The sequence below is a fragment of the Arctopsyche grandis genome, chromosome 2 (genome assembly GCF_051622035.1).
Source record: "Arctopsyche grandis isolate Sample6627 chromosome 2, ASM5162203v2, whole genome shotgun sequence".
Taxonomy (NCBI): Eukaryota; Metazoa; Arthropoda; class Insecta; order Trichoptera; family Hydropsychidae; genus Arctopsyche; species Arctopsyche grandis.
In genome coordinates, this window is record NC_135356.1 from 34,691,691 (window position 1) to 34,705,994 (window position 14,304).

Consider the following 14,304-nt stretch of genomic DNA (forward strand, 5'->3'; position numbering starts at 1 on the left):
GAATCTCGCTTCAGAACTCTATTCCTGCCTATTCGGGCCAGAACTAATGTGCTTGATGACTCACCCCTTTCAAGAGCCATTCGACTATTTAACCTGCTTTCTGGGAGCCTTGATGTTTTTACTGCATCGTACAGTTCTGTCAGGCAGCATATTTTAAATGACTTCTAGCTATGTACATACATACATATTTACACATGTTGTTTTCATTTTGTAATTTTATTATTTAGCATAATGTGTATGTATGTTGGTTTTATCTTTATTTATATATGTATGTTTTTTTTAATTTTTATATATATGAGTAATTTATCTTTATTTATGTGTTTATGTGTATATGTATATATTTAATTATGTTTAGTTATATTAATTTATGTTTAATTGTTATTTTGTTTTTTTTGTGTTATATTTTGTGACCATTGTGGCGCTTTAGGAATTCCTGTTATGCCACAATGGTCTGTTTAGAATAAAATAAAATAAATAAATAAATATATATATATATATATATATAAATATATATATATATATATATATATATATATATATATATATATATATATATATATATATATATATATATATATATATATATATATATATATATATATATATATATGTGAATATATATATATATATATATATATATGTGTAGGTGTGTATGTATGTATATGTATATATGTGTATTTTTATATTTATGTGTATTTGTGTATACGTGTAAGTATTTGTGTATATATGGATGGTGTACATATATGTTTATAAAATTGTCTATGGACAGGAAGGCGCATTGGGTTTACCTGTTAGGCCTTCTTGGTGTAAATTAAATAAAAAATAAAAAATAAAAAAAATAAATAAATAAAAAAATATGCGGTTTCCAAGCCGGCTAAAACCGAGACCGAAAAACCAGCTTTTTTGGCTCGATCAACCGACTTTTAAAGGTGTCCTTTTATTAATGTTCTTTTCCTACAAATTAACAATTATGAATATCAAATTTCTATGAAAGATCAAAAATAATCTGTATTGGATCCAAACTGTCTTAGGGAATCGGCGTATATTTCTTTGAACAACAAAATAAAATTACGGCACTTAGCGGTGCCTTTAAGATACATGTATGTAGTAATGGATGAAGACCAGGTCATAAACCAATAAAATATAATATAATATTATTGAAAGTAGTTTCAATAATCTACACAACGCGTTTCAAAATTTCGACAAATAGGGTTTTCCATTTTTTGTAGTTTTTGCGCGTTCTTCTTCTTGATAGTGGGTTATTTAAATCATTCAATTATTTGTACGTATTCAGGATCTGTCATTTTATGGCTGTGATATTTGTAAAAATAATAATGTAATAATTAAAGGGCGGATAGGAAGCGGGCTTCTCTCGGGCGGTTTTTTGAAACCCCTAATATGAGCCGCTATAGTTGAAATCTATTCGAGAAATATTACGCAAAACATTAAAGAAAATTGGACAATATAGCGGTTTATATATTTTCGAATACCACGGCATTTGATTTACATTTCAGGATCCACATAAGATTTGCCTACCACTGCATTACTATAATGCATATTGCTTATTATAATGGATATATGTAGGTAGGTACATACGTGTTTGGCCAATGCAATTGTTTTTTAACGACATCGATTATAATTGCATAGTGATTAACTATTACAAAACAAACCCACGTTGATTGACATATGTATATTGTTAACCGTAATTATATATGTACATATGTATATATGTATAATGTATTAATTGCAAGCACCAATTATGCACATCAAATGATTGACATATTATATACATGATATGATATTATGATTTATAATATGTACATGTTATGATATTATGATTTCTAGCATTGCTTGTTTGTTTACGAACACTTGTCCAATCACTTATACATATATTTTAACAATGTACATATCTATGTATGTATCTAGAATACTAGATGATTAGTCAATATATTCCACTGACTTCAAATTTACATAGGGATATGTGCATGTACATATAGAAAAATAATGTAGCAAAGTTTGTAGATAATTGAAAGGATATTTGCACCTATGTATATATGTTTTATATGTCTGTGTTGTTTTTGGAATCAGAATTTTTTTGGCAATTTGTTCGGCAATTCAATGAAAGGTATTTTAGGAATCAAAATATTATTAAATAAAGACTTATAATATCCAAGTCTGAATAAATTATATTATATTAAATAAATATTATATTAAAGAATATAGTCGGAGTAAATTATTTTCAATCGACGTCAGCTGACGGGATCGAACCTGGTGACTTCTCAGTTCTCAGTACCTACTCAGTATCAACACAACCACCGAGCCACGCTGCTGGTTATAACCCTGTTTGTATTTTTTTCTAGTTAAGCTGTGTCAAATGCATCTAATTTATAATTTCGAAAGAGACTTTAAAGAGACAAATTAGTAAAATAACCCTGCCAAGGCCAAGGGTTATTCTACTAATTTGTTTTGGATATTGTTTGGATATTGAATTATATATATATATATATATATATATATATATATATATATATATATATATATATATATATATATATATATATATATATATATATATATATATATATATATCAGTGGCGTGCGGTAAAATTATCTCTCTTTTTGTCGTACAGCCTTACTGAATGTGCGCGAGCAGGAGGAGGCATAGGCTGTTCCTCTTCATGTAACCTTCGTTCATTGGTTCGTAAGCAACACATTCAATTTATTTTTTTCGATTCATAGGCGCCGGGTTCTGGTATAAATATAATTTCGAAAAAAACGTAGTATATACATACAATGTTCGTTTGTTCGTGACAGTCTATTTAATAAAAAAAAACAAATGAATATTCAAATAAATTTGATTAAATGTTTACTATAAGATTAGTCATGTTTACGCGGTTTATATTACAAAGTAAAACCACTAGTAATATATATTTTAAAGTTAAAAGTATCTATATATGTACATATATATAAAATTGAATGTCTGTTGGTTTGTCTGTCTGTCTCGTATAGGCTCCTAAAGCACTCAACCGATTACGATGGAACTTTCAGGATTTGTTGTATACATGTCCGGGAAGATTACTCTGAAAAAAAAAACGGGAAAAAACCTCTTAATAATAATATTCGTCATTAAGATTTCACCGACGCGAAAGTTTGTAGCGCCATTGTGTAGTCTAGGAAATGTGTTCGTTAGTAAGCACGTTACCAGTCGGTTTATGACGACACGGCTTTGGAGATACGTTATTTGTTCTCCAACCATCACTTGTAACGGGAACGGGAATTGAATGCCCTATTCTGGCATTGCAACGTATGCCGGGTTCAGCTAGTTCCATCTAAAGTTAAGGTGTACCAAGTGAATGGTATCTAATTTTGAGTGTAAAGTATCCGAATTAAAGTTATGTAAGTTATCTACTTGGTTCGTGAATACTATCTAAAGTAAATTTAAATTATATATTCCCCACCATATAATATCGATAACAAGTATCAAATGATACGTTTAAAAGTTGTGTTTATGCAATAAACTATCATACATTGTATTGACCGACATACATTGTATGATTGGTTCCGATTGTAATGTGTCGAAGTTTTCAATAAGTATGCCGTTCATATAGAATGATAGTAGGCGGAATCGCACGCGATGCATCTTATTATTATGGATGCGGCGCATTAAAGTGTAGATCCATGAACAATGTATTATACGAGCAATTTGTGCGGTCACGCAACGGCAAATGCACTGAAAGTGCACCTGTTAGCCCAACAATTTAGTACACGCAACTGCAATTGCACTTTGTGTATGATTATGTATCCACTTACGGCCAATTTAAGATGAATATTAGAACGAACGAAACTAATGAAAAGCGTGTAAAAATAGGAGGATAATACCATGGTAGATCAATTGAAATTTGAAAATCAATTGAAAATTAAGTAAAAACGAGTTTATTAATGCAAGCTTTATTTTATTCATTACGTTCTATTCCGTTTAAAGGCTCGTTTATACCAGTACAGCTCAAGTACTACACGTAAACAGGAGTACGAAAAATATTCTTTCGTACATTCTATATATGGAGACATTCATATGTTTCGTAATATGTACGTGGCGTAAACGCAACAGCAGTAGCCGACACGATCTATTAATATTAAACAGCAGTACATGTCATCACAACGTATGCAGCAGAACCAGTTTTTTTTGGCCACTGTGAATATATTCACATTATGTATTATTTAAGTTTGGACCATTGTGACATCACAGGAGTCCCTAATGAGCCACAATGGTCGAAAATATAATAGAGAAAAGAAAAAAATATATATACAGACAAAAATACATTGGTAAATAATCATAAAAACTTCGGATGTGACCAACCCATGACTTTATCTGTGAATTTGAGGAATATAAGAAGGTCACAAAACAAAATATCGACATTGAACCGTACAGACGCATTCACACATACCGGCAGCATTATGAAATAATATCGATACAAATAAGAATTTCAGTAACCGACACTAAGTTTCAGTTCGATAGGACTAACGGTGTTCAAAACATCCCCAAAATACACAGACACACAAAAAAAAAACACACACACACATACACATATTTTTTCTAGATCGTGAAAACGTGATCGATTCTGATTTCGATTCAGTCAAAATCTCGAAATCACAAAACGTCATCTATTGTTACTACGTAAATAGATAAAGTAAAAACAATAGCATGGTAATGATAATAAAGTAAAAATATCAAATAATAAAATACAAAGTAGGGAATGTTTTTGCATATATAGCCAAAACCAATGTATAAGAACGAGCCGCAAATACAAAACATCCCTGCGAGGCCCAAATGGAAGAGAGGAGATAAAAATTCCACTCATACATCACATTCAATTATGAAAATGATGATGAGCGCAGGCTACTAGACAAATATGTAGGTTAAAATAATATCCGATAATCTACGCTCATTGAGGTGGAAAATATCAAATTCAGGCTCAGCAGCAACGATTTCATTGAGAAGCCGAATAGCTCTTGGAATAGAAGCCATCCGATAAAGTGCTGTGCAGGCAGGAGGTACAACCATTAAATGATGATGTCTACCAAGCACATAAGCTGATTTTGCCTTGTGTTGTCCAAAACAAACACGAATGTACTGAAAACAGGCGGTGCCGTATAGTGTGAATAGAATTAGTCTTTTCCGTTTATTTTCGTGCCAAGCTGTTGACGTACAGTGCTGGATAATATAAGCAGACCTTAATTCGTACTTTGTGACATTGAAATTGTTATGTTAACAATTTCAATCAAATCAGCTTAATATTTTGTCTTAAATTGAAATCGTTTTTATGTACATACATATGTACATTAAATACTAAGGGCCGGGCCGCACCGTGCAACTTTGTCGGCTTACTAGTTGCGACACGAAAAAATGTATGGAAATGTGTGCGACAAACGAGTTGACGGATGTGGCATATCGCTCGCAAGTCGCTCGCAAGTCGCTCGCAAGTCGCACGGTGCGGCCCGGCCCTAATAAAAATGATGATGATTTCGAATTTTTTGTAATAAAAACCACAAACTAAAGAAAACTGACCATTGACTAATGGATTTTTTGACACCCGTCAACCGGAAGTGGCAGTTTAAGGCGAAAACACATTAAAATGAACGACAAGACACGTCTTCATGGCTTCCAGTCAAGAAAGGGCGTTCCCAGTTCATTGTTAATTCGTACGATCCTACGAAGTTTCTCCTACATTTCTTCAAATATGGCATTAGCCGTTATAAATCACTGTCAAGCTTATATCAATACAACATATTACCGAAAACACTCCAGGGGGTGATTTTTGGGACTACGCTTTTTTTTGCATGCTAAAAAGTATATAAAAAACCACGTGCCACGTGCCTCTCTGTGTGTTTTTGCCCTTATTTATGCAGTATATATATACATATGTCAATATCGAAGTCAGAGACCTTACAAGAGACAAATCTGCCGACGACTTACAAACGTACGTCACGATATTGAACGACTTTTAAGATGATTTCCCAAAAAGACAGCATCGTCAAAATAAGTGAGTAGCTAGCCAAGAGCATGGTTTGGAAGATGATTAACTCAAATTTGCTTTTTATGTTTCGAAATGTCTACATTTTGATCTGTATTATCTCGTCGCAATGGTTGGCCTCACCAGGGCAATTAACGCAATTTACTATGCAGCGTGTAGGGTCGCTGGCAAGGTTGTTCGTCAAGCATTTGAAGCTAATTATGACATATATGTATACATACAGTACAATATTATGTATGTATGTATATAATATTCACAGAAAATCGTGTTGTCGACGTGTAAAAGCAAAGCCAAGGTGAAGAAAAACAGTGCCAAGATCGTGGCCGCATCTCGCTCTTGACCCTCTTACAATACATACTTATGTACATACTTTCTTACGTTATCCTCAAACTTGAACTCTCGGTTTCTTTGAACGAACAGTTAACTTATAAAATCAAGTTACATTTAGGGCGAATATGAAATACTAGTGTTGTACCCGATGACATATCATCGCATGGGTGTTGGCATATTAAGTTATTAAATAAAAAAAAAATTAAAAGAAATGTGTCGTCGGTCCTGTTTTCGATCCCCAGGCGCTTGAATTTTTTCAAATACATACCTTTTAAATGTATTTAATTTAATATTTATATTTAAATGTTTAATATGAAAAAAATGGTAAACACTGCCTACATTTCAACAATAGGAAAACTAATTAATTCAATAAATTTTCAATAAATAGCGGAAAATTCTCTATTAAGCGGAAACATTAGTAGCGATCAGTATATATAGAAGTTTTTTCTTTTGTTATTGTATTCTTACACATATACGATTTGGCAATGGCTGTGACGTATATATGTATGTTGGATCGAAACGACTATTATAGTACGGCGAGCGTTATCTCAGACAAACACACAGACGGAATAGCCATATCATATGTTAAAAATTTGCAAATTTATTGTTATTATCAATCGTTTTTATATTAATTTTAGAATAATTCTATACATGTTCACCGTTTTATATACATATTTGGGGTATCCCAAAGATATATTTCAAACTTCATAAGCCGGTGAACGGTAAATGATTCTTCCTACCACCGGTATACCGGTATATACCGGTAAATTAAAAAAAATCGTGAATTAGATTATTTTTTCTAAATCAATCAAAAATAATTATAAATATATCTCAGGATAATAATATCATAAAAGCATTAAAGTAAATTCGTAACAATAAATATTTTTTTTATTTTTAAGCCAATCATATTTATTTATTTAAAGTTTGGACCATTTTAAAGTTTAGATCATAATTTGAAACAACCATATGATCCTATTTATTACGATTTGGTTGGTTTGTGAGTGTTGCCAGTGAATTTATCAATTTAAAATTGCCATATTTAATACTGAAAATAAACAAATTCCAGACAACCTAATCTACAATACGCCATTTGCACCGACTTTTTAAGTGATAGTATGCGATCAAATGCGTATTTATGTACTTAATTTGCGATAAAATAGTGTCCGGTAATTACCGGTAAAGTTTAAAATTTACCGGTATTAAACGATGCCGAAATTTTGATGATTTAACGGTTAACCGATATACCGGTATTGTAATCCCTAATTGTAGGTATATTACAAACATCGATAAATAACATGTTTATACAGTATCATAGATACATCTATATAATACTTATATTTCGAGAAATACATACATTTTACAGAGGGTAGCATATTCACGAAATCAGCAAATTCAAGATGCTATAAAGTCAAATTTTCGAAAGTCAGAAAAGGTTTTTGTCAATTTGGTGGAAAATTTTCAATGAAATAAATTGGCAAACTCTGATAGGATGTGATTTACCTGGAGTCACATGTATCTAAAGTCTAGTCAGTAACACTGGGCTATGGAATGAAGCTATAATCACTCAGTTGAAAGCATTACACGCTAACCACTGAGGTATGTTGCTTTTATGTAGTATGCCAATTTAAATCTGGTTTAAAATGGTCATAATCGATCCAAGCATGGCAACTTAATCATTAAAACACACACTCTTCTGGGTTTGAAAACTAAATCTTGCGTAAATATCCCTAAACATTTGCCTTTAATCCTTAAATCCAAATCCGAACTGGCCAAGAGTAGTTTATAGATTTTAGCTGGTTGGTTAAAATATTATAAATTAATGCAGTTTTCGTTGGATTGTTCGCATTAAAATAAATGTGCAGACATTTGCCAACAAAAAAACGCCAGACATGGTTTGCAATGGCATCATTTGAATGAAAAACGAACAAACGTTCAATGTACCAGTCTCCCTTGCAATAATATTAAACCTAACGATGCATAAATCGTTTGCCAGAGTGCACTTTTATGACGTTATGCACGTTAATGCACAGAAAAAGTAGTATGTTCGACATTCTTTGTCGACTCCGAGTAATAGCAGGGAAAAGCCCATTTAGGTGGACGAGATTGTAAAATGCGTGCTGTTATTTATATCTACTTATTTTTTCTAACAATGGAATTACTGTCTTTCACTTATACAAAACCCCACTACGGTTAGTTTATCTCACGAGGGCGTATTTTATTTGATTTTGATTTTTAAATGCTTTTTATTATTACGAAATTATGTTCACAATACATCTTATATCTATTTTAATAGCTACTGATCTACTGATCATTTTATATTTTACAATTTTAATTTATTTTGGTTAGTAATCACAGTATTATATTATTCTAATGTTAATCTAAAGCGTAATAGGAAAAAGAGCTCAAAAACCTATTTACAATCCTTATAAATGTTCATAATACATCTAATACATAATATTCATTAAAGACTCTCTAAAGTCGATGACCTAAAGCAGATTGTGTTTAGGTAATCTGTGTTTATACCTGAAGGGTATAGACATTTTGTTGTAATCACCGAGACTCTTCACAAGTGTGTTAGTATGGTTATTAGTGATTCTGTCATAGAATTTACTGGTTAGTTTGTTAGTAATGTCTGTAACAAACGGAATATTATATATGGCATGCAGTTTTTTCAGGTTAGTATATATGGGTGTATTATAAATTATTTTTAGGGATTTATTTTGTATTACTTGGAGCTTGGAAAGGTTAGTATTCGAGGCGTTATTCCATACAGGTGACGCATAGGTTAATAATGGTAATATGAGCGCGGGATATAATTTTATTTTATTTAGCGTTGATAAATAACTATGGCGATTAAATATTGGATATATTGAGGATATACCCCGCATCGCCTTGCATTTCGCTGCCTCAATGTGAGGTGCCCATCTCATTATTTTATCAAACGTTACTCCTAAATATTTTATTACTGACTGCCATTTCAGACTTTCTCCAGAGGGGATTTTCAGATCTGAACTTGGCTTATGCTTTCTAACACTAAAGAATGTGGCGTCAGTTTTGGTTTGATTAATTTGAATTTTCCACTTAGTGAAGTGTTCAGTCATTGTTTCAATTGCAAATTCAAGATTTTTAAGAATAGTGTCTGGTTTTTTGCTACTTGTGAAGCAAGCTGTATCATCTGCATATAGGGCTATGTGACAGTTTTTTGGAATAGGTATGTCATTTATATATATGGAGAACAAGACTGGGCCAAGCAAGCTCCCCTGCGGAACGCCAGCTGCGATTATTTTTGGAGACGATAATTCATTATTTACGCTAACCACTAGCTTTCTATGAGTTAAGTACGATTTGATGATGAGAATTAGGTAGTTTGGTATTTTGTTAATAAGGAGCTTATGAATGAGTCCATCGTGCCAAACCGTGTCGAAGGCCTTTTCTATGTCGAGACATACCATTCCGGTACTTCTCTTCATATTAAAGTTCTTCGTCACGTGTTCAGTTAGTCTTGTTAGTTGTTGGGTCGTGGAATGTCCAGTGCGAAATCCAAATTGCTCATTTATTAATTTCTTATTTACGACTTTAAGTAAACGAGTGTAGATAATTTTTTCCAGAATTTTTGAAAGCGTGCAAAGTAAGCTAATGGGTCGATAATTGGCCGGGTTTTTTGAGCTGCGTATTTTATAAAAAAAAATCTATTGGGTAGGTTTTGAAGAGTGGTTATCGACTTATCGCGCAGCCTCGCTACAGTTAATTCTTCTTTTTCCTTGAAATTTTCTTTATATTTAGAAATACCATAAAAATACAAGAGTGACGCAAATAATTGTTTATTTGAAAAAAAATTACGAAGGATGGGTCACGACCCAAAAAAAGTATTAAAATCGATAGAGAGCTCTCTAGAGGTGACCTTAAGTTGAACGTTAGCAAAGCACTACATTGATAGATTCTATCTAAAATTAGTACATAACATATTATAGAATACTAGTGACAAGGTGCACGAATTCGTGCACCCACAAAAAGGGATCACCGTCTAAAAATCTACGTATTGTCGTGATGTGATGTCTGTACGAATGATCAGTGTGATGTCAGTTGACGGGCTGTGACAATCAATATGACGAAATAACCATTTTATATATAATACAAAATAATGATTTTAAATATATAAAAAAAATTCTAATGCACAGTTATTATTGTAAGATCTTGTTGTCAGGAGACGTGGGCGGTGGAGTAAAGTGAGACTCGTTGAGTGGTTTAAATGGTACTAGGCGGAGCGCCCCAAAGGTCTGTCACATTACATGTTACCAACTTAATCATTCACACATGAATTCTGCTAGGTTATAAAACTAAATTCCACACTATTAGTTTTAGGCAACAAATTAAATGGCCCCAGTATTTTAATGAATTTCGGTAGGTATATAAATCAGTTTTAGGCGAGTATTTTACTTACAAAATGGTCAGTATTATATTAATATAAATGCCAGTAAAAATAATAAATGGACAGTATAAAAATCTGACGTACATTCGCCAGAACAAATAGCAATGACTGTTGGATGTAATTGTTATCCAGATCGTATCAACCTTGTGGTGATACATTAAAATAAAACTTACCATGTTACATTTATACAGACCATTTAATATAAATATTTACCTTATATTATTTATAGCGACCAATTGTACATATTTAAATATACCGAACGATGGATACTGGCCGTTCAATATAAATACTGATCGTTTAATATAAATACTGACTATTTAATATAAATACTGACCATTTAATATAAATACTGACCTTTCATATTTAAATACTGACAAAAATTAGACTAAAATACTTACTTGTATTTTACAAGCCTTGGTTTTATTAAATAAAAGACGGCTTTTTTATATCTAAATTATTTATAAAAAAGCCCAATTGTCCTTTGTCATAATTAGAATAAAAAAATCTATATTAATGGGAAACTGGGTAATTTTAAGTACATATGTACCTATTTAATAGCTTAAGATATTTGTTTTAAAGCATACCATTTTTTTAAGTTATCCATTCTACAAACAAATCATCGGAAAAGTCTCTAGAAATATATCGATTTCGACATAATAATCTCTACACATCCATCTTTAAACTTAATAAACCGCATAGATATCTATATTGCATTTAATATATGTATATATATATATATATATATATATACCGCATAGATATCTATATCGCATTTAATATCTATAAACCGCAAGCATATATGAAAGCTTGCAACAATCAACAAATTCAGACCAGCCGAATTTGCGAGGCTGGAAGAGGACGACGATTTTATTGGAACCGTCACAACAATTTAGATTGGAAAATTGTCAAACTCAAACAGTACACGGTCGGTTTGGATTCAACAACCATCCATATATTGCCAGTGATGACAGATGTACTCGTGATCATTTAGGAAATCGAATAATTTTGGTTCGGGCCAAAATTGAATAATCGGTTCTGGCTGAGATTCGAACCCGCGACCTCTCTACTGGTAAACAATCGCTTAAACAGTGACCTACGTTGTGGCTCATATTAATTAAAAAAAAAATACTATTCCTCATTCCAACTAACTTGGCAGTGGGTAAACTATTTATTAATCTTGATTCCTATTAATCTTTACGTCTATAGTCGATCCGACTAGTGTCAGACTTAAGAAAACCGAGGATGCTGTCGAATTTTTGCAATGTATTGTAATATTTATTGTAAGGACGTAAAATAATTTCTTTGTTTTTTTTTTTAAATATTTCTTATTTAATTTTTTTTTATTATATACATTCATATATACCAGGAAGGCTTAACAGGTAAACCCCAATGCACCTTCCCGGCCAATTATGTACAAACAATGCAGCATTTTTATTACATAAGTCGTTGACTTACGAGACACTAAAAACTTGAAACTAACGAGACATCTATGAATTTTAACTTGTACATAAATCATACTCAAATAGTGGTGACATACTAAGTAGGAAGGTTTTTGGCCAATTTAATTGAGGAACTGTTTCAACAATGAAATAAAAAAAAATTGGCAAACTCCGATAGGAAACGATCGACCTGGAGTCACAAATATCCAAGTCAGCATTACAGATATACTCAGAATAAATTATTTTCAATAGCGAAATTGAAACGAAATGTCATTGGCCATCGCGGGTCAGGTTCAACTATTTATTATAGCCAGCAGTGTGGCTTAATGGTAGCGTGTATGTTTAGCACCAAATAATCAGTGGGTTCGATCCGCTATACTGCTGGTTAGATTTGGGCGCATTTGTGACTCCAAATCGATCGTTTATTATCAGAGTTTGCAAATTGTATCTGATAATTGTCGGAGCGGTTCCTCAAAATTGGCAAAAAATCATCTTTCCTGCTGTCATAAATCTTCTGTATTTATTGTATGTACAATTTGTAAAAATTATGTACAAATCTAAAATCCATATATGTCTCAATGGATTAACTCTGTAATTAATTATAATTAAATAATTGTTATTTCGTGTTCTTCAGCTTCTGGAAATACAGTGATTTATGTAATAATAAAATGCTGCATTGTTTGTAATTAATTGTCCGGGAAGGCGCATTGGGGTCTTCCTGTCGAGCCTTCCTGGTATCTATGTAAAAATCGTGTGACTGATCAATAAGAATCGTGTATTTTTTTTTCTTCCTACTGAAAAATTAAGAGGAATGGGACCTACTATAATAAAAGTGCACATGAAAAAAGTGCTGGTATGGTTTTATTCGATCATCCTCGCAAGCACAGAGAACGAAGGTAATTTCGAAACCGTACACCGTCATATAAACGGTTAGCCTTTAGCGAGTTAAACCGCGATATGCGATACGTGAAGGGGGATTGCCAATAAGGATGTGCGCTTTCAATTCGTATTACGGAAACGGAAACGACCTTGACGCATCCAATCGAACGATATACGGATAAGTTATCGTGGTTCGAGGTGGCCGGATATCGTCTGGTTCAGCTGACGAGGAGATGGCAAGGGATTGGGATCCCACAACGAGATGATTGGTGTGACGCAAGTGTGACCCACATGTCCCCCATGGGAAGTCGGCCAGATTGCCCGTCATTGCTTAATCGCTTTGTGGTACCGAAGTTCAACGAACAACAAATTGTCCTGCCAATTGACACTCCAAATTGGTCCGACTTCCTTGCTGCGAAACTCGATCCATAAATCTTCAGACTGGATGAAAAAATAATTGCATACCTCTGTAAAATGTTTAAATTTCCCTTTCGTTCGAACTGTAGACATCTCTCTCAAGCATTTTCTTCCATTAAAATTCAATAAGAAGAATGTGCTGTGAAGCTTAACTTTCATCATTGCGTTCCAAAAAAATCAAATTAGCTGGTTTTGTAATAGATATTAACTGCATTAACAGTGGTGTCATCCAATTTTAGTAACAACGGGATTCCAATAAAAAAATTTCTCCAGTTCATGATGTCACCTAGTCCGTTGTGCGAAAATAAAAAAAATATAGGTATTTCCACAAAAAGCAAATTAGCTAGTTTTGTAATAGGTATTAACTGCATTAACAGTGGTGTCATCCAATTTTAGTAACAACGGGATTCCAATAAAAAAATTTCTCCAGTTCATGATGTCACCTAGTCCGTTGTGCGAAAATAAAAAAAAATATAGGTATTTTCACGGCACGCCACTGATACGTATGCTTATATTTTATTCCTTATTATAAGATATCAGTATTTGTGCATTTATTATTGCCTAATTATTCAGAGCCAGATAGCCTTAAAATACATAATATAACACAAAGAAAAGTGTTTGATTACAAACCGTCAATGCGTTCCAAACTTAACATATTTAACACATTGTTTCTCATACATATCAAACATGTCAAATATCACGGTGCCGCCATTATGTTCCCATACACATGGTGAGAGCAGGATGACAATTCGCAATGGATGGTAGCACCGTGGTGTCA